A 20417-nucleotide genomic window follows, 5' to 3' on the forward strand; every position below is an offset into this window, starting at 1 on the left:
GCTAGAGAGGTCGAGATACGGCTACCTGGAGCTGAGCACGATTCCCACTACAACAAAGACAAGACGCCAACAAAACAACACGAAACGAAAACGACTGAGTCACTAATAATATTTTTGTAAGGCGAAAACATTTCTTTCATCTCCTTTTTCCCTTCCACCGAAAAGTACATGAGAAAATAAGAGATCGCTGAAGTGGAGGCTGTGTTAACAGAAATAACACCTGCACAGAAAATGTTCAGCCATTAAGCGAAACAACCTAGAGACGTACACTGATGACCAAAAGGCGAAGAAATGTTGGAGTTTCAGCAACAGGGGCCTCTAGATAACCTGTTCTCTCTGAACTTCTATAAGAGGGCGGTATATCTGGTCAGATTTCAGGTTCTCACGGCGGCGAGTGTGAAGATAACTGTCTTGTGGTATGTTGCAACTTGTAGTCTGGTATAAAACTTTGCCGACGTTTTAGAGCACGTCGGTTTTTTTTTTGACCAAACCACAAGGCTCAATCCGAAAGAACCTATTCACATGTTGTAGTACCATGCTCCGAAAAGTTCATGGAGAAGATCCACGAATTCTTAACCTCGGCACTAAATAGACTTTTTATAAGAGTTACCTACTACCCAATGGAAATCAAGCTTGGTGAAAACTACAGCTGTTCTCGACGACATAATTCTCTTGTACCCCGACTAGTTCGAATATTTCCACAAGATTTGCAGTTGGATTTTTAATTGTTTGATATTATTATTAATTCAATAATCTGTACAAGACCTACCAATATTTCCATGATTATATTGCTCTACATTCATCACTCTAATTTCAGAACAAATATGCAATATTATATCTCTGGTATAATTAGTTTTAATAACAGTAGAACCGAACATTCTGGCTGTTAAAAACACGCGAAATGAGACACTCTATTTGAACAGCTGGAGCATATTTACCAAGTTACGAACGGCTTAGTCACAATAGGGAAATATAATCGTTCGTGCCTAAGCTAAACTAAATGAGCCAAAATACTAAATAAGAAACTCAGCTGATTTGCATTCTTCTGTTAAATTTTTTTAGTTATTACAACTTAGATTAGAGTGATCTAGCTAGAAATAAAACGCGAATGAAGAAACAGCAAATAGGCACTGAATTTCTGTGGGAAACTAACATGCAGAAATTAAATCTGAGGTTTTAACAGTGGTAAAGGAGTAAATATTGGTCTTATGGTACATAACACCTTGTAGACTTTAGGCAGAATCTCTGAGGATAGCGGCAGTCTGTTTCCCCAAAACGTGGGTTATCTGCCTACTTGTCCACATACGGTGTTACAACCCGAAATATCAATATCTACAGATATTAAAATGCAGGCTATCATGAATCGGGATCACAGGATACTAGAAAATGGATTAAACGAGATAAGTACAGAATTCGTGGGATGGGCTTTTATGATAACAATAATCACACTTCAGGTTTTATAACATTACGAACGTTCTTGTTTAGCTGAAAAATTCAGAAAAATGCGAAGTACCCAACTAACTCCATGGTTTCAACTTCCTATCAAATGAGCTAAATCTGTAACATCAGGGGCCTTTAACTGATTAAGTATCTAATACCAGGGAAACATACATAGGACATGTTGCACCGCGGGTGGGTTATTCGGCTGTTAGATATTGTCTGCTCTGACGAAGCGTGAAGCTCGCTCTTCGATAGTATTCTGAGCGAGGTCAGTACAGTTCTCTCTAGCTAACGGCGCCTGAACTGTCCTGAACTATGTCTTTTGTAAACAATGCTGTCTCCTGGATTATCGCGTCCTGCAGTCTGGTAAATGTTCACCAACGTTCCAAGGGATATCGCCCTGATTATGGTGGCAGCAAGCACCTCTGAAACGTCGGTAAACATCTGCCAGACTACACAGCGCAACAACCCAGAAGACAGAAATCTTCATACTCACCGCTGTGAAAACCTCAAATCATACGTTGTGTGAGACCTTGCCTATTGCTGAAGAATGAGGTGTAATAACGAACCGTTTGAAGGCAATATCTTGACATCAGCCCCAAGGGGTACGTCAGAACTAATGCAATAGTAGCAAGTGAAAAATTGCAGGCTTCAGCCGCCTCAGGGATCGCCGCTAATAGATTGTGACGGCCAACTTTCCTTACTTCACTCTGTAGTCGGAGATTTTCACACCCAACGCACCTGTAAGTCCTCATAGTGACAAAAGAGTGCAGATATTAAATTTTATTAATCTCGTTATGAACTATGCAACACCAGACTCCAGTGAAGTCATACGAACTGTGACGCAGTGCCAGCAGGAAGTAACTCCTGACGAATGGCCGTGCCCAGGCGTAAACGACTAGTCCCACCACGGAGGCCTGGATTCGCTTCCATGTCGGTCCACGTGAGAATTGTGGTGGACAAAGTGGCAATGTAGCACTGGGGCAGATTCCTGTCAACATCATTCTCTGATGTTTCATCTGGGGGATGAACAAGCAGACTAAGGGACACATTCTCACCCTCTCATAAAGAAAACCACTATCGCAGAGGACCCTGGCATCCTGATTGGCCGTAAAAGGTTGAATACTGGGTTCTGTTGTTACTTTCATTATTTAATTCCCTGTGGCTCCATGCCCTGCTTAACTGATACGGCTGAACTGTTAAAGGAAAAATAACAAAAATGTCTTCTTTGATCGTCGCGTTGTGTTTATAAAAGACGCAATCTGCTTGAGCGCAACTGTACAGTAGGTAGTAATTGTGTTTCAGGTCGCACAGCAACGCTTGTCAACGCTTATCCGTTCTCTTTGTTGTAATTAACACGACGGAAACTGGTTTAAACTCTCGTACAGAAGCTGACCTCAGCGGTTTAACGCACGTTAATTTATCGCTGCAATTTATGGCTGAAGTCACAGGCATTGTTTGGAAATACGCGGGACTAATCCGTCTACCGTGGCTTCATCTGAATTATTGGATTATGGGAAATAACTGCCAGAGGTCAAGTCCCTATTCCAGAGCCGCGGGATTGAACTTAGTTTTTAAGGACTTGGGGCGCATGAAAAAGCACGCCACCTCCAACTGTGATTGCTGTTATTTATATTCTTCAAGAAGTTTACCGACGTTTCAGAGGTGCTCGCCGTCGCCGTCCCTGAAACGGCTGTAAACCAAACTGCATTTACATAGAGGGAGGGACCACGAAACCGTAAGTCACTATAGTCGATTTTCGGGAAGAGATTTGAACCCGTGACATCCCAAATACGGAGGCATGCTAACCACTCCACCACGACAATGAAGTGCTCATAATAATATTTGGACCTAACAGATCTAATGAAAAAAATTACAAAGTGGCTGGCTTCATTATTTCTACTCTTCATATACTATTACTACGGCGATTAAACGAAAACTGTGCTGCCGAGAAAAGTAGCATTTATATGGAAACAAGAAATATTTAACGTTTTTGTCATAAAATCTTATGGTAACCGACAAATTTGTATCCGAAATGCTTGTGGGAGAACAGTTCTTACTCTAAACGATTCTTCAAACTCTATTAGGACAGAAAATTTCCTCTGACTCTAAAGCATGTTTTTCTTCCAGCAAGCTCATCGTTAATAAAGCCTCGCGGAAGTCAAAATCCATATGGCACCGCAAGTTTCCACCCATTTGCTGTCCGACATGGCTCACTCGACGTAAGAACAAACCGCCTGACTGCATCCACTTCAATTAGCTCTAACAGCCAGATTCTGTCCAGTCGTCGATCACTTTTATTGCTGTTCTCCGTGTCTACTACTTTACCACGTCTGCACATAAAGAATAGTTAAACATCCAAAGCAATTTTAGGTTTCAAACTGTTGCTACGTAATTAATCCAACGTCGTTTTGCGGTGGTTAGCATTTCCAGGTTAATATACGTGACGTCCCGGTTACATTCTTGGCCTTGACACCGGTTATTATTACTAAATACTCAGTAATCCCTCCACCCCTCCAGTGAATGCTGAAACTGTCTTATGTACAAACTTCACAAATCTTCATTCAAAATAATCGTCCTCTTATATGTCATGTACGTATAAAATGCTTAAAAAGTGTCTTTAAAGAAATTCAGGAGACGACGATGGTCATGCTCATTATGATTATCTGAATTAAAATACTTTAATTTCTCTATGATTTACTTTATAACATTAAAATTTATTTTCTGCAAAAAAAAAACTTCCAGAAAATGACGGAGCAACTAAAACCTGCTCTGTATTAACCTTTTCTTTTCTACTTACTACACAACGCAGCAAGAAGGGCACAAAACATATTTTACGCACAATTTGTACCTCATTGTGCTGCTACAACAGTACTTTATTATTCTGGTTACTGTTTAAATTAACAAGTATGAAACATTTTTTGCTGTGCACAGTGAACCTCTGTTCAACCTGTTTCCCTTTAAACAAAAGACCACTCGACGCTATACAGTACGAGCTACTGATAGAGTGTCGTTAAATAAACCATAAATAAATAACAAAAGACCAAGACTTCTGTGTACTCTTACTGTGCGTATCTGATAAGGTGAACAGTGAATTCCTGATTGTATCATGTGAGAACATGTCACATTGTATTGAACAGAGTAGAGGAGGGAGGAGGTGATAATGATAAATAATGGATAATTCTGAATGGATGATCGATAACGTCTGCAAAATATATAGGATGCGTAGACCAAGCATGGGTAACCTTCATGTAGCTTGGGGTCGAACCTTTTTTTCGCCATATCACGCATCAAGTCACATACTAACAGTAGCTGAAAAAAGTAAGTCCGAAATCGATGCTGGTGTAATGATTACAAATAAATATGCGTCATTCGTATCCAAGCTAATATTTGGATGCCCCAAAACAAATTATAATTATCTTTCTCTGAATATTACAAAAGAAAGTCACAAAAAATTTTAAAAATAAAACCATAGCATTATTAAAACATCTTCATAATAATTATGATAACACAGACATGACAATAAAATCCCAAATCCAAAATACTGTGACTAACATGACTTTTGTGTTTTTCTGCAGAATCTCCGTGTTGAGTGCAACGCTAGATGCTGACAATCTTAAAAAAAGTTAAATCTGTCGATCGTATTCGAGTTTTTGATTTTCAGACCTTTCCTAAAAAAATCAACGCTTCTTCTACAATTTCGTGGTGAAAAATTGGGGGGAGGGAACTATTTGTTGGGAATGGATTATCTGCTGTGTCAAGGTGAACATCGGCTACACTACGCTAAGTTTCGATGGTGATGCTGTTCGAGAACACAGTTTATGTTTCCTGCAAACTGGAAGCTATCCAGTCGTTATTGATAGTCTGGAACGCTAATAAATTCAACAAACAATGACCAGTTGGCTGCCGACTTACTGTAGCGTGACTGTATCAAGACAAAACATAACCTGATGGCCCACAAACCGCTTTCAGTAGCATCTTTTACTGGACGGAAAACAACTGAACGCGGCGGTTCTGAATCAACCGTCGAAGATGAATTGCAATCGTAGAAGAGAAAGTGATGATAGCGAATGAAATGTTAAGCGTATTAGAAACAAGAAATGAGACAGGGAAATAAGATTTCCTCAATTACGGCTGAAGGACAACGTATACGTAATCATTCCAATTTGAAACACCGAGCAGGTCTCAAGCCGTGATACGCGAGATCTCATGATACGTTATACTGACAGCAATTTTTCAGAACTTCTGAAATACTGTACTCTACAAAAGTTGGTTGTTCACTACTAGGTCTACACTTAATTTCGATTCATATGCGTTTAGGCTTTGCTTTCTAATTAAATAATACACGCATTGTATCATCCTGAACATTATTTAGCTTCAAAATTACAACAGAAAAACGTATAAAAAATTTCCATTCGCTTCGGATTTTAGATGGAATGATGATGGAATTAAAATAAACTGACCACATTAACTACCTAGAAATTCCTGCATAGTTGAAGTAACAGTCACTCATCGCCCTAATTATGGAGGCAGCAAGGACCTCTGAAACGTCGATAAACTTCTACCATACTAGACGGCGCAACAAACCAGAAGACAGCCATCTTCAGACTCACCGCCGTGAAAACCTCAAATCCTACATAATATTGCAACTTCTTGCCTTTTATACAAACTATTACCAGTTGCTCGTGTCTTCCAATGAAAAGAATCAGACATTTCTGCGACGTAACCTTTCCTTGGCCTACGATTACCAGTTATTGCCAATGAACAAGCCTTAGTCAATGTGTAGAGTTCCCACTGAAGCAGTCGACCTCAATAAGAGTCCGGAGAAAGGAAGATGATATTCAGTCATGCGCACGCGTGCGCAAAGGAGGCCAAACTTTTACAGAAACTAATACTTCGAGCTAAACTTCCAAGAGGATTGATTTGTGGAAATCTGGTTTTGCTTCATAGCTGATACATGATCAGAATAGCCGTATTCTGGGATGTTGCTCCGTGTAGTGTGGTAGAACTCACTGCCACGATTATGGAGCTGGTAAGCACTTCTGAAACGTCGGTCAATTTCTACCAGACAACACGGCGCAAAATACCAGAAAACAGGGTAATATTTTCTTACTCACCGCCGGGAGAACATAAAATACCTGCTGGCTGTAGTTCGTTTCAAATGGCGAGCTTTTTGGTGTTAATTAAACCACTACTGAGTACGTACGGTTACCACAGTTATTATTCACGGTAGGAAGAATGCGTGACGTTGAATACTGTAACGTTCATCCTAACCTAATACATTCAATAAAAAGATTCGAAAGTTATTGCGGAAGAAAAATGAGCGGACCAACGCGTACAGACTTATTTTTCACGAAACAGCAGACACAACGTTTTTGTAAGACGAAATCCTCCAGTACATTTTTCACTTTCAGACAGATTTATGTTTAACACAAACGGCTTCAGGTGTAAAATATTGTCCAGTAGGGACAAACATACGCAAGAAGCTACCAGTGATCCAAATCATAATTTAAAAATATATGCGCCATACTTTCTCTAAAACTTGTACTGTTTCTTAGAAATAAACATACAATTTCGGTTTTATTTTAACGACTTTCCATTTCATTTTTTCTCTCCTGTCCTTTATTCACTCCTTTTTCTCTCATTTTTCTGTGATAAATTATTCTGCACGCATTTTACGGACATTCTGTCATATATGTGAAGGATTTCTCCCTCTCAGGCAAATCAAGGAAGTATGAAACAATATTGCATGAACAAGAAACAATAAATATTCAAGTAGGTTAATTTTATATTAAATCCTTGTTTATATTTTCCCTTCGCGCAGTAGACAGATTCCGCTTTGAGCGGTAGAACTACATCGATTTTTACTCTTCACTCACAAGTCAAAAATATTTTCAGCTGCAGGAAGGATTTCGTTTAATCTACGTTTCATTACAGCAATTTTTACTGTAAAAGTAGGAACTTATACAGTTTCCTATAGATACGATAAACCATGTAGCCTATGTCAGTTGCATACGACTGAAATGTAAAAAAAAACAGTGTAATGATGTTCGTGTGAACGGCCACGATGTATTGAGAAACGAACAGGTGCATTGCAATTAATGGTCCAGAGAGATCCACACACAAAATGAGGCCAAACAGTAGCAGACAGGTTTACCACACAAACATATCGCGTTTAAATAATTAATTAATTAGCGTGCCTTGTGTGAGAAACAGTAAAGACTCTCGACTGCTCTGAAACACTAACAAATACCGGAATATTTTATGATAACACATTTCAGTGCTGCTAATTTACACAACTGGAATTACATATCGAAAGCGGTACTGGATAATGAGCTAAAGAACGCCAACGAGAGCAAAATCTATCGAGAAGAACCACAAATTGCATGTGGGAAGCCACCTTTTCGAATTTCCGACAGGAAGCCGAGTATCTTAACCGACATTTTGGCTGTCTTAATCAGGATAGTATTTTCAAATTGTTCACAAGCGAATAGAATATTTCTTGTAACTCGGCTTTTGGGTGTCAGTCGCGTTGAATGTTATTATTAACCAACGTTTCGGCAAATATTGCAGTTACAATCTTCAAGGTGACGACAGCAATTAAAATTCCTAATTTATACATTAATCCATACCCCAGTCTCATCCAAAGTAAACAAAAAATGTAGTTGGAACAGAACCTCTAAAAGTAATTTACCATTTGCATATATTCTCTAAGTCATCGTTCCGAAAACTTCTTTCATCGGCGGTACATCTTACGCTCTCAAGAACACATAATGGCAGACGATAAAATTTTGCCCCAAAAACGGTGTACAAAGTTATGCATGGCCATAAAAACGTATATACATATAAATCCTTGTCTTTTAAGAACGCAGGCACCCACAACGCTGACGTCAGTGGAGTCATTTTCAAGTGTTAAAGGTCAACTTCTGGTAAAAGCGCCAGAATAGTTTCGTGTATGATTACATTTCGTAACTTGTTTTATATTAGTGGCTACAGCTGGGTTCTAACCCTGGACCTATAAGACGTTCCGTATCAGTCTGGTGGAAAATAAAGACTTAGCGGCTACAGTGATTTTTCAATTTATTTATTGAAGTCAACTGAAGTAAGAATGTCTGTATAAATAGCCCCTTATTGCAGGCACTTTTAGTCACCCATTACCAAGCAAGTAAAAATATTTTTGCCAATTCACGCTTGCTTGAAGAGATGGAATGGCGCTGAAACTAACTCGCATGACTGCTGCATCCATTATTAACATTTCTTTGTAATGCAGCAGACATTTTCAGTCCATTTTTTATACACACGGCTTAGCTTTACAGGCTTGACTTTGAATTCATGAGAAAGTAATGATTGAAATTTACTAATACATTAGAACTCCAACTTCGAATTAAAATGATTTTAAGAATAAAATTTCATAACAACATAGAAAATAACAAATTTACCTGTCATTTTGAACTGGACACAGTTAATATTGTCGTCCAAGAACAATGAGTGTTACTAGTACAGAAAATAAGAAATTGCTGACCTTATAAATTCGCTTTTGTCAGGTTTTCTGTTCAGCAGAATATCCAGAAATATTCATTGCCACATTTTCGTACAAATGTTATCATTATTCTAAAACCCATTACTACTAATTACGTACATATTACTGACACTCCTTTCCAAAAGCATATAGGCTAAAATAATAAGAACTAACATAACAAATATTTAATTGAACTGAATACTAAATCAAACCATTGGCTCTTGGATCCAACAGATAGTGAAGATAAAAATAAACTTGAATGGGCAGATCAAATGGCTGTGGTGAGTTTCGGGATACATATCAAAAATAAATAAATAAATTGATTAGTACAATAACTCTCGGCTACTCGATGAACTCAGTTATTTATAACGGATCTCCGTATAAACCTTTTTTTCAGAAATTTTTCAATCCTTAAGAAAACGGTAAGGTATACTGCACACCGATGTTCACATATTTAGTAAATAACCCGGAGGTAAGACCTACATGGCTTCTATGTACGATACTCCAATGACCGCAAAGGTTCAGTGTTGGCAAAGAATCCCTTCTTTCTTATTAGAATGCACAGGCTGTTAAAAGGGGTCATTAAACATCCGGTCGAGGATCGCAAAGCGCTGTCTAGTTCCCTCTGATTAAAGGAGACGCCAGGGATCATTTCGGAAACTGAGACCGAACAGAACACGCCACTGTTCGCTGCCAGACAGCCGTTTGTTCATTGTAAATGCTGAGAAAGAAACGACACCTAGCTGATGCAAAACATGTGTGGAGTCCGAAAGCTGGCCTTGTCATATTCCGGTTGCTAGAAAACTGACTGAGTCAGCTTAAAAAATTGCAGCATTACAAAAAAAAATTTCGGAGCACCTAACGAGGTTTAATACGTATATATAGTACAAATACGAAAATAGCAACGAATATAAGGAAAAGATAAAGTTGTCCCTTGTCCTTAACTAAGCACAACATTATGAAGAGGTGTGGAGGTTTAGCTCCACTGATTATTTACCTCGCACTTGCTGCCTTGCCCCGAGGAAAGAACTCCAGCAACCACTGCGAACTCCGGAGCCAGTCTGGACATCGCAGTAAAATACTTCTCTGCTGAGAATCGAAGCCTAGTCACTGTAAACAGCAAAACAGACTTCCAATTTAATATAGCCTGTTACGTTAATTCTTATACGTATTAACAAAGAAAAGTTCACCAGTATTACGGATGTGCAAATGTTTTCCATCATCGTGGAAACTACATGGCGCATCATTCCAGAAGGAAAACAGGTCTGGGAAAGGCAAAAGGACCCCTGTCCTGAGTTACAATATGTACCACCCAAAGAATACAATCCACGACTGTAATCTTGAGACTAACGGGGTGCAAGTATCAAGATTACAGTCGTGGACTGTATCTCTGTTTATCGCAACAATATTAGGCGAAGAGTGGGCATATTGAAGCTCATAACCGTAACGCTTTCTTAATTCCTCTGCTGCTCTGTCTCTTTCAGGTCCATACTTTATCCTCAACGCTTTATTCCCAAACCAAGAGTCTAAAACGCATTTAGGTAAAATAAAAATGACAATCGTAAGTAAAATAAACAAAATTGGCCATTTTCTCTTTTGAGATGGGAGAGAAATATATGTTTGGCGAAATTGTCGGAGGAAATACAATAATTTCCTTGTATATACTAATAATATAACAGGGCCTTGTTGTCGGTGCTAAGGAAGAACTTTCTTAGTTCAATTCCGCTCGTAACGTAAAACTGCAGACTCAAAGGAGGTCACAATCTGCAGCCTGCAAAGACATACGCTTCGGAATGCGTGTTGCTTCTGTTTTCATGTGGCGCTGTGATGACAGGAAGCGTTCCACTTACTACTTCTGTGCTGGTTCGAGTATCGAATTCCGGAAATAGACTATCTTCATCTCAATGACTATAGCAGAAAATAGAAGCACCCATATTGGTTTCGAATTCGAAGACGTTTCCAGTGTCACAACCTTCGGAACCATATGCCGCAAGTCTTTTGTTCGCCAACCTGTTTCAGATTTTAAAGAGATGCTACGACCGCCCTGTCTCAGGTGTTTCTGCCGTTGGGGTGCAAATCTGATGGCACAGGAAGAGGGCGTAACCGCGCTGTTTTATAAAGACTGGGGTTCGTGTTTGTGTCTTTGTGTGGGTCCCAGCTGGAGGGTGTATTGCGCCCACGTGTGTTTTTAGCCTCCTCTGCACCTCTCAACTGTTTCATAAACTATAACATATCTGAAGATAAGTTTTACATTAGTTTGTTTCGGGAACACCATTTTCTGTTCTTCTATTTGTCTGCATTCGTGAAAGGAGGAATAAGCTAAGATAAAGTTTCGCACGTGGGACAGACTTAAGAAAACATAAAACTTGGGTCTTATTTGTGTAATTCATTTACCTTCACAGATAAAGAACTGGTGAAGTAACTAGGAAACCAATGTCACCAGTAATTCACTGACTAACGCTCTGGTAAAAACACTTACCCGAAGACTTCATAGTTATTTAGACAGCCAAGAACCTCCCTGCTATATCGAACCGGAAGTGTTGTCATTGTTTCAACAAAAATTGTTCCACTGGACATTAACATAGCCAGTTCAATCTGGTTCATATCTACACAACTTACTGGAAAGGTGTGTAAAAATCAGGACGTAAATCTTTAGAGCCACTCATTTAATATCAGTCTCACCTGTGCATGTTTTCACAAACAATACTGACCAACGAGTCATTGTTTATTTACTTATTTATTTATTATTTACCTACGCTATCAGCAGCTCAGAATAATAAACTGGAAAAGACACTGTATTATCCCGCCATTTGTCTGAAGAAACTGAGAAGAACCACGAAAAGTCACACTCAGAATAGCCTGTCTTCGGTCCTAAAGTATGAATTAGTGACTGCTAATTATTTTCTATCATGGTGGGTTCAGTACCAAAAACACACAAAATGACAAAACGTTGCAATGACATTTAAGCACATGTGGACTCTGTGTGACGTTGTAAATATACTTTAATGTCTTCGGCAACATGTCTTACTCTGTCCTCTCCACGCTGCCTCTGCCACCCCGTAATCAGTGCAGAAATCTTATAACTAGGCCTATATAAACACCTCTGAGTTTCCCAGCCCCTTACAGCAGTAGATATTCTTGAAAACTTAATTCAGAACTCTAAATCTATGGGCAGCAAAGTAAAGCCAAGGTACTTTTGCCGGGGACCGGATGAGGCTCGCGAGCCGCGAGTTGTACATGCCTGCTGTAGTTAATCTTTGCATAGCTATAATGGAGACTGGCCTTGCAATGTTGAATCTGATCCACTCGTCGAGGAAGGTGAGGGGAGGGGGGGGGAGCTCTGAATGCAACCCCTTCTGTAAGAAAGGCTGAACGACAAATGAAAGCTCAGATTAGAAGAATCAAACTTCTAAAAGAGATTTCTAAAGAAATCGAGCCCCCAAAGGAGAAAGAAATCCTTCTATTGAAGACAAGGTTCATCATAGAATTAGATCTTGGGATTTTCGCGTCCATTTTTATAATGGAACACAAAGAGACGTTCTCTCCCATTCAGAGCTAAGCTAGTGTGGCGGAGTGAATGTAAGTTATTTGGGAAGAAAAGTGCAAAATTCCATACGTGACACTGTTGATGCAAATGCAAACAGCCCGTAACCCGTGGCTCGTAATTTCGATAGTAACAACGTTTGACTTGGTGCACGAGCAAACACGTCACAACGGCGGAGGAACTGACTTGAAACACGGGCCACACTTTCTGAGAATAAAATGTTTAGGCGCACAAGGGCCTTTTGGGAAAAAACGCTCATGCTGAATAGTGGGGTGAGATGTACTAAGACATACTTTCCATGTCAGTTGCAAACATAACGTTAATTATCGGCCCACAATTAGAGCACGCCGTTACAAACCAGAATAACCAATTCACAGCCTTGAGAATCTCAAATCTCATTCTTCAGTAGTCTAGCCGGTTTGCACCAAACGAGGCCTTCTAACTTATATTTCCTCTTTGTCTAAAATGGTGGGCTTTAACATACCAACATGATACAGCCTGAGGAAACCGTCTAGCAGAGAGTGTTTCATGCCTTAAGGACGGAGTACAAGGCCCCAGCGGATGGGAACAGAACAGTACTGCTATTCATTCAGTTCGAATGGACTCAACTGGAGAGACTTTTCTTCTGGACGCTAAATGCAGTTGTAAGGGACTCAACTCGCGTCCCTGCTAACAGTATAACAGTATAAATCGGAGCATAAACCGATTTAAGAAGTTCTTCCAAAAAGAAAATCATCATTATTTGCTATAGTAAGAAAAATTCAACTTTCTCAGTCACAGTGAAACATTAAGTTCCAGTAAGATATTATGGCGCCAGCGTTCCATTAATTCCTTCCTACCATCTACCGAGTGAAGCTAATACAAGGAACATGCCATTACGTATTACATCTGTTTCTTTGCGTAAATTTCGTTAGTAGGTAGGCTGCACATTTTGACTAATTCTGTACTTTGAAGTTCAGATATACCTAGAAATGTCTTAAGAAAATGGTTCCCACACAATCTAAGGTGGCATAACTCATAACCCAACATATAAAATTTTATAAGCCTGGTTACAATGATTTATTAGGAACTGAATAAAATAGTATACATACATGTTTAGAGTTTCCTATTATAATATAATCAAATAAAAGTTGCTTAATCCCAAATAAATTTAAGGGTCCTGCCATAAGTTGTGCTGATTGTATTCCTGACTGTATTTATATGAACAGGGAATTACAATTTAAGAAAGTACAGCTCCCAAGTTTCATCTCAGCTTTAATAAGGTAAGAAATGGTGAATTTGGATAATTTCAGAAAAAAAATACATGCGAAAACTTTAGAAAATCTATCAGAAATTGTAGGCTCAGTGTAAACACTAGTTGAATAACAACAAAGCTCTGAAATAAATAACGAAACACTGTCAGTAACAATCAAATATATATTATATATTATTACTTTTACTTCTGAGTCATGCATGGGATTGCAAAGAAAAATGATAAACACAGAAATAAAAATAAATTACATAAAATACACAGACAGAAAGATATATTAGACGCACGAAAGGAAAACAACACAATACTACGAAAAAATAAGAACAGTTACAACGAAGATAAATAAAGTAAGAGAAAGTTTGCAGTAACTGTTTACATTTCTTACAGTTTCTTCCCGTAAAGCCAACATCATGGACAGACGACGGCACATGACTCCTTTTGCAGAAAACGAGGCCGAGGAGTTTGCAGAAGACTAGCGAGATACGAATGCCTGTTACTCCGAAGCAAAACGTTTCACATTTCTAAGTATCAGCATCACCGCAACATCACTACGCTACGTTCATAACGAAACAGAAGAAGGCTTTATCTCGCAACAAGAGAACAGTAACCAGCGTTTGTTAGCGACTAGATTAAAACCCGTTAATCTCTTACAGAGAGAATCCTTCTGTAGCATTACAACAAAGTATTACTTTATTTTCCGAAAGAAAGGCAAATATTACAACAACAAAAAACTTGCAGAAAATCTTCTTAGAAATCTTTCATCCAGTTGTAACGAGATGTTTGAAGAAACGATTTCTGTTCAAAATGCAATGACTAAGGGACACTTTGTTCAACACGGACTCCTTAATTCTTCTTTGTGCAGACATTTCAAAGGGTTCCTCTCTTGTGGCTTCCAAATAAAAAAACCTGCAGATGGCAAAGTAAATCTGTAACATTTTCAAAACGGGTCTCAAAGGCCTGGCTTGTCGTTGAAATGTGCCAACTGTCGGTAAGCCTACAGTGGTCTGAGCCATATGCTCATTGGGAATCATGCGAAGTGTTGATAAACCGCATTCGGACCGAGTTAAGCGTGTAATGAAACTGCACTACCTTTCGTCCGGACGAGTTCAATTCAAGGCCCTACTTTCAACACTTTCATAAAAGTGCATACCATTTATCAAGAAATATAAAATGTGCAGGGGTTACAGCCCGCACGGAAGAAACAAGATAATCACAAAGAATTTTCAAAAGAAACCTCGCAGGGAAGATACCAACTGAAAAACCAAGGATTTAATGGAAAATAATATAAAAATGGTTCTTAAAGAAATGGGTTGTGAGATTTTGAACTGGATTCAACCGGCTCAGGATAGGATCACGGTTCGAAACTTCAGATGTCACAAAAGCACTGAACTACTCGACCAGCTACGATTATCGAGCACTATTATTTAGGCAGTTACGTCCAACTAATTCCATTCGGATAAATAACAAAAAGTCCTGCTTTCAGCGAAATCGCTTCTACTTAAGATCTGAGAAGTTTAACCAAGCGCGTGCCCCTTTACGATTCATTGCAGTGTTTATTAGGTATCCGGGTCAATCCTCGGTCACAGCACTGGACATCTTGGTCGACATTTTTAGTGGTTTAACTTCGTTGCTCTAGTTGGGATAATGCACTGGAAAAGTCGCTTTGCCATTCTTTACCTGTTCAGTATGCGCTGTCATTCTCTCATCTCATTCGTCGCTATAGTTTACGGTTGATACCAAGAAATAAATGTGCGTGTTTAGATATTTACTGTACTCAGAAAAAGCTACGAGTGTGATAGAGTAACAGTGTTTTTGCTGGGACTGTAAAAAGCCTTTGGAATGCAAAGCCCCTACCTACTTTGTATGTACGATCCAATACTGGGTACGCTACTGCTGTGCCATCACAACGCACTCATTACAGCCCATTGTAACTGCATACCAGAAACAGCGTTTGTGTGGGATCGTATCGCTTGGTTAGATAAGAACAGTCGAAGAGGTGACAAACACTTGTTGAGCTCAACAAATCAGTAATAGTTTGTTTTGACGTTGTCTCACTAGCAATATTACATGAGTAGCCGACACCACGTGCTCTCTGGCATACGTAAATATTGAAAGGCGCCATTTCCCATTGAAGTACCAACACCAAAACTTCCTAAAAATAAACCAATAAACAGTATGCCTGCACCGGTAAGAAATCCCAAAACGCAGAAGAGATCTATGCTTTGCTCTGTTTAAAATAGAATTATTTTGGATTATCTTTAAAAAAAGCCAATTTTCCTGATATTTTTTATGTAAGACTGTGTCTAGTTATGCATACATAAAACAATCTGAATTCTGCCAGTGACTTGGGAAGTGCTTGCTAAATGTAATGTTAAATTCACTTTGTAGGATGTTTCTTAAGAAAGTGATACCTGTTGTCCTTGAGTGGCCCATGGACAATTTTTCAACACTCGAAGCGACTGTGGTATCTATTGGGCTAACAGCAATGTCAAATGGTAAAACTCGCAGACGTTTCAGGGACCACCTCTGTCCCCATCATTAAGGCGTCTGATGTAGCTGTGGACGACCGGTTGTTGGCCCGAGAGGATTTTCTTAGTCATCGAACATTCTTTATCGCCTTAGTTGGGCCTATAAATTGAAATTCACCCCAGATCCTCGTAACTTCCCGGTTTTAACAGATTTCTGACATTTATCTACTTACATACAAAATTACACTTGTTCGCTAATGACACATATTCCTGAGTGTATATTATTTCATGTGACATTAGCGATACGCACGTCTCTCTGATTTGCCGCAATACGAAATTAGTTAAACGGAAGCTAATTGCAATTACATACATCATTTTAATACTATGAGTTTTTTGTTTCCTCCATCCTTGACGCACATTCAGGACGTTATTTTAATGGACCGACTCAGATTAAATCCTTCTGTCTGGAGAATATACTAGATCAATCTCCCATTAAAAATTTACTAAAATCCTGTCAAGCGATTTGTGGACGGACAAACGGACAGATATAACATATTTGGCCCATGTAGTGCAGCATCCCAGTACGTTATGTTGATTCTTGATTTTTCTTTTTGCACGTCACTTTTCACACACTAGTCACTGTCCATTCCCCTAATATGAAAATCGGATTTTGGTTCTCACGGTTTCGAGTATGAGGATGTTGTGGCGTGTAGAAAGTAGCCGGAGTTTCATAGGGCGATGATGGAGCCAGCAACCACCTCCAAAATGTCGATAACGCAACAAGCCAAAAGACAGTTACCTTCCAGAAATAAAAAGTTTTGCTACAGACTGTCCTGCTTAGCTTTAGGCCACTACTGCGCGCAGTGGCGTGAAACAATGGGAGATGCACTGGAAGCAAGAAAGTGGAGGCGTGAAGGCCGGACTGATGCAGGGTCCATATTGTTCCCAACGAGGGGCGAGGTCCCTCGACAGATCCACGTCCCACTTGGTACTGGCTCCGTCTTGATGACGAAACAATGAATTTTTAAATCTGAAAACTGAACAGCATGATTCGTGTTCGTACAGCCTCTTTCATCTCAGGTTGCTGGCCTGAACACAGCCCCTGGTTGCGGTACGAAGTGTTTCATTTTCGTTAACAACGGAATGTAAGAACCCGGGTAAAATATCAACCCGGAAACAGAGCCTGTCGTAGTTACGCCCAGTCTCTAGCCTGTCAAGAAAACTGTTTAGACAAGTCCCTTCTTTATAACTAACTAGATGGCTTACCGAACCCAAAGGTTCATCACCGAATTAACCAAAGCCCTCCACCGGACCCTGTCCTGGGCCAGCAAAATACAGTCTCCTTCAACTCCTATCTCCCATAGATAACGTCTGATATTATCCTCCCATCTACGCCTAGGTCTTCCCAGCGGTCTCTTCCCCTCAGGCTTCCCAACCAGTACCCGGTGCACACCTCTTGTCCCATCCATGCGCGCTACATGCCCCGTCCCTTCTTTGTAAGATCTTTAAAATTCATATGCATCCACTTCCCATTCAAATACAATTGTACCCCAAAATGTTTCCAAACATAATCTATTTTCACTTTTTTGAGCAGTCGATAGTTCATCAGTCGATAAAGAAATCTCTTCCTCTTACTCAACCCATCAGCACAGAAGCCCGTCCTGACACAGCTCAATTCACTTGTCCTTTCCAACTACTTTGTATGTTGGCATAATTCTCGTATCTAGATCAAGATCCCGGTCTTACGTCTTTTGTATCTAGAAAGGTTAAGCAAACTGAAACTGGCACGAAATATCGATACTGTATTTTCAGTTCGCGTCCGCACAAAGCGGTGTGTGTGTGACAAAGTCACACGTTTCGGTTAACGAATATAATTAAGAAACAAGACGCCTACACCGTGAAATTTCAAGACGGCTGCGAGAACAATAACAAAATTTCTTAAAGTTCGTTTCCTAAGGGGACAACGTTCAAGCCATGAGACAATAGACAGCGTAGTTCAGAAACAGGTGATGGGACGGAAGTGTGGCACGACACTTCGGAATGCTAATGGGGCGTGTGGCCAAGAAGGAAAGAAGTGCAAAGAGGCCACACTGTAAATACAATTGGCGGGCGTCGCTGAGGCGCTGTTCGGATGAACATTTTACCAGTATATGACTATGCGAAGCACATATCATTACTCACTTGTGATTCGTAACGAATTATACGTAACTGAAACGGGAAAAACCGCGCCTTCACACTTCCAGAAGGCGGTGGACAGACTGTATGATCGTAGACGTTGAAGCAGTTTTCAACTCCTGTATTTTAAATTCGTTTGGATCACGTCCAGGATACTGGGTCTTCCTTCAGCAGTAGATATGTATTAAAATGATCAAGGGATTCATTTCCTGTCGTTATAAAACCCGTACGTTCAGCACCGTTACCACAAAAGTTTGTCAATTGGGTCCTCTCTTGAGCGAGGTCTAGTTCGCATTTGCACAGCCTATTTCATAAAGTTACAATTTAATATCATCCTACCATCCACGTCTAGGTCTCCAAAATATTCTTCTCTACAGGTTTTATTATTAAGATTTGATTACTATTGTAGATCCTCTCATTCATACAACACGCTTCCCCCATTTCAGACGTTCTGATTATGTACTCGCAACAAGAGGTGAAGAGACACAAATACCCTCGTCTAAATTTATTAATAATTTTTCAAAATTTCGTATGCATCTTCTTAAGTTAACCCAAAGCAATGTGCAGCGTCAGAAAAGCCGACTCACCACATGGCCACGATTTATCGCTGTCCATCCCGGAGCGTGCATCTACGATGCCAAGACACGCCACGGCTCGAGGCAGCAAGAAGCAATAAACGGGTCACGAGTCGAATTATCGTAGGCTGTGCGTGACCGTCCTCCGTCGCCTTGTCTGTCTGTCTAATACTCGGGAGAACACCAGATCACATATTTATTCCAAGGACAGGTCGTTCTCTGTCGTATCAGATAAACCCGTCGGTGGTTCCGTAACACATTGCCACTGAAAATTCCAGTTTCTTTTCCCATCGCCATTTTATCCAATAGAAAAAGTGGGCACCTGCCCAGGTCCCATGATTTTATGGGCCCCCCACTATGTCGATACCATGTTAATAATTAAGCAATAGGTCTATGTTTAGAGAAATAAATTAAACCAACATAATTCCGACATAATATCTTTCTAGCCTTCATTTTCGATATTGTTCACATAAATAAATGTTGTAGGCCTACTCGTATAAAATTACAAAATATTTCTTTAAATATTAAAAAGGCGGGGGTTCAAGAATTTAAGATTGTACACATTTCGTTTTGCCTGCACAGTGAAAAACGGTTCGAACGGAGTTCGGGAAAATCTGTAACAAAATGTTCTCCATGATTTCCATACGTAAACACGAGCTTTTTATTTGTGCCTTTAGCAAAGCACATTTACCAAAATCCGAAAGCATGTGCCAAAACAAATTGTCATTACTGGTTTGGTCAATTAACAATTTGCAGTTTTATTTTATTACGTCATCGCATTCGTTTGTTCAGGTAAGTTAACAGCAGGCGAGGGGAAGGGTGACATGTAGAACTGGGGTTGTAGGTCACATGATAAATTCTGCTGGACGAAGTCCATTGTCTCGGGTGTCGATTGTCACGATAAACAACTGAAACAAAAGAGCAACATCGCCAAGGTAACCGAACTCGCGTGAATTACTTAGAGTGGGCCATGACACGTTGCAGGGAGGCATGGCGTCCGTGCAGGAATGTGAAACTGAATCCGAATCAATAATCAGAGCAGGGCCCGACCTGATTACAGATCTATTTACATATATTTAAATAAAAATATTTTTGTCAGAAAATCCTCTGGTATCAAATGAAACTACTCAACGTAACAATTTGTGTAGATACGTAAATTAATATATCATTGTATGAAATATATATGCGGTGCACGAAATATTTGCTATTAACAAAAGGGTATATCTTTCCTCATATTTAACAACACTTTTTAATATTATGGATTTTAAAAAAGGAAAAATTTCCACAGCGTAAAATATAAGCTTACAGCTAGAATAATCGTCTAGGTAAGAAAAGAATTAGTAAAAGACATTCTGTTCGTCAATGAAGACGCCTTGAGTAGATTTCGAAAACAATTCCACTCAAAATGGCATACATTTCAAAATCGTTTTCTGATCAGTTTCTCTCA

The 20417-nt window shown here is 39.6% G+C and overlaps 1 protein-coding gene across 2 annotated transcripts in view; it reads right to left on the reverse strand.

The window, feature by feature from the left end:
* The window catches only part of LOC110838048 (calcium-activated chloride channel regulator 1), a 182311-nt gene that overhangs the window by 103860 nt on the left and 58034 nt on the right, over positions 1-20417 (reverse strand). For both annotated transcript variants that reach the window (XM_022080837.2, XM_022080836.2), the window contains exon 3: positions 9957-10069. The gene's annotated coding sequence lies outside the window, so the exon portion shown is untranslated. The remainder of the gene's footprint in view (positions 1-9956; positions 10070-20417) is intronic.

This window comes from Zootermopsis nevadensis, unplaced genomic scaffold (assembly GCF_977971745.1).
Source record: "Zootermopsis nevadensis isolate Lab colony 2312 unplaced genomic scaffold, Znev_1.0 Znev_ptg000030l, whole genome shotgun sequence".
Classification (NCBI taxonomy): domain Eukaryota; kingdom Metazoa; phylum Arthropoda; class Insecta; order Blattodea; family Termopsidae; genus Zootermopsis; species Zootermopsis nevadensis.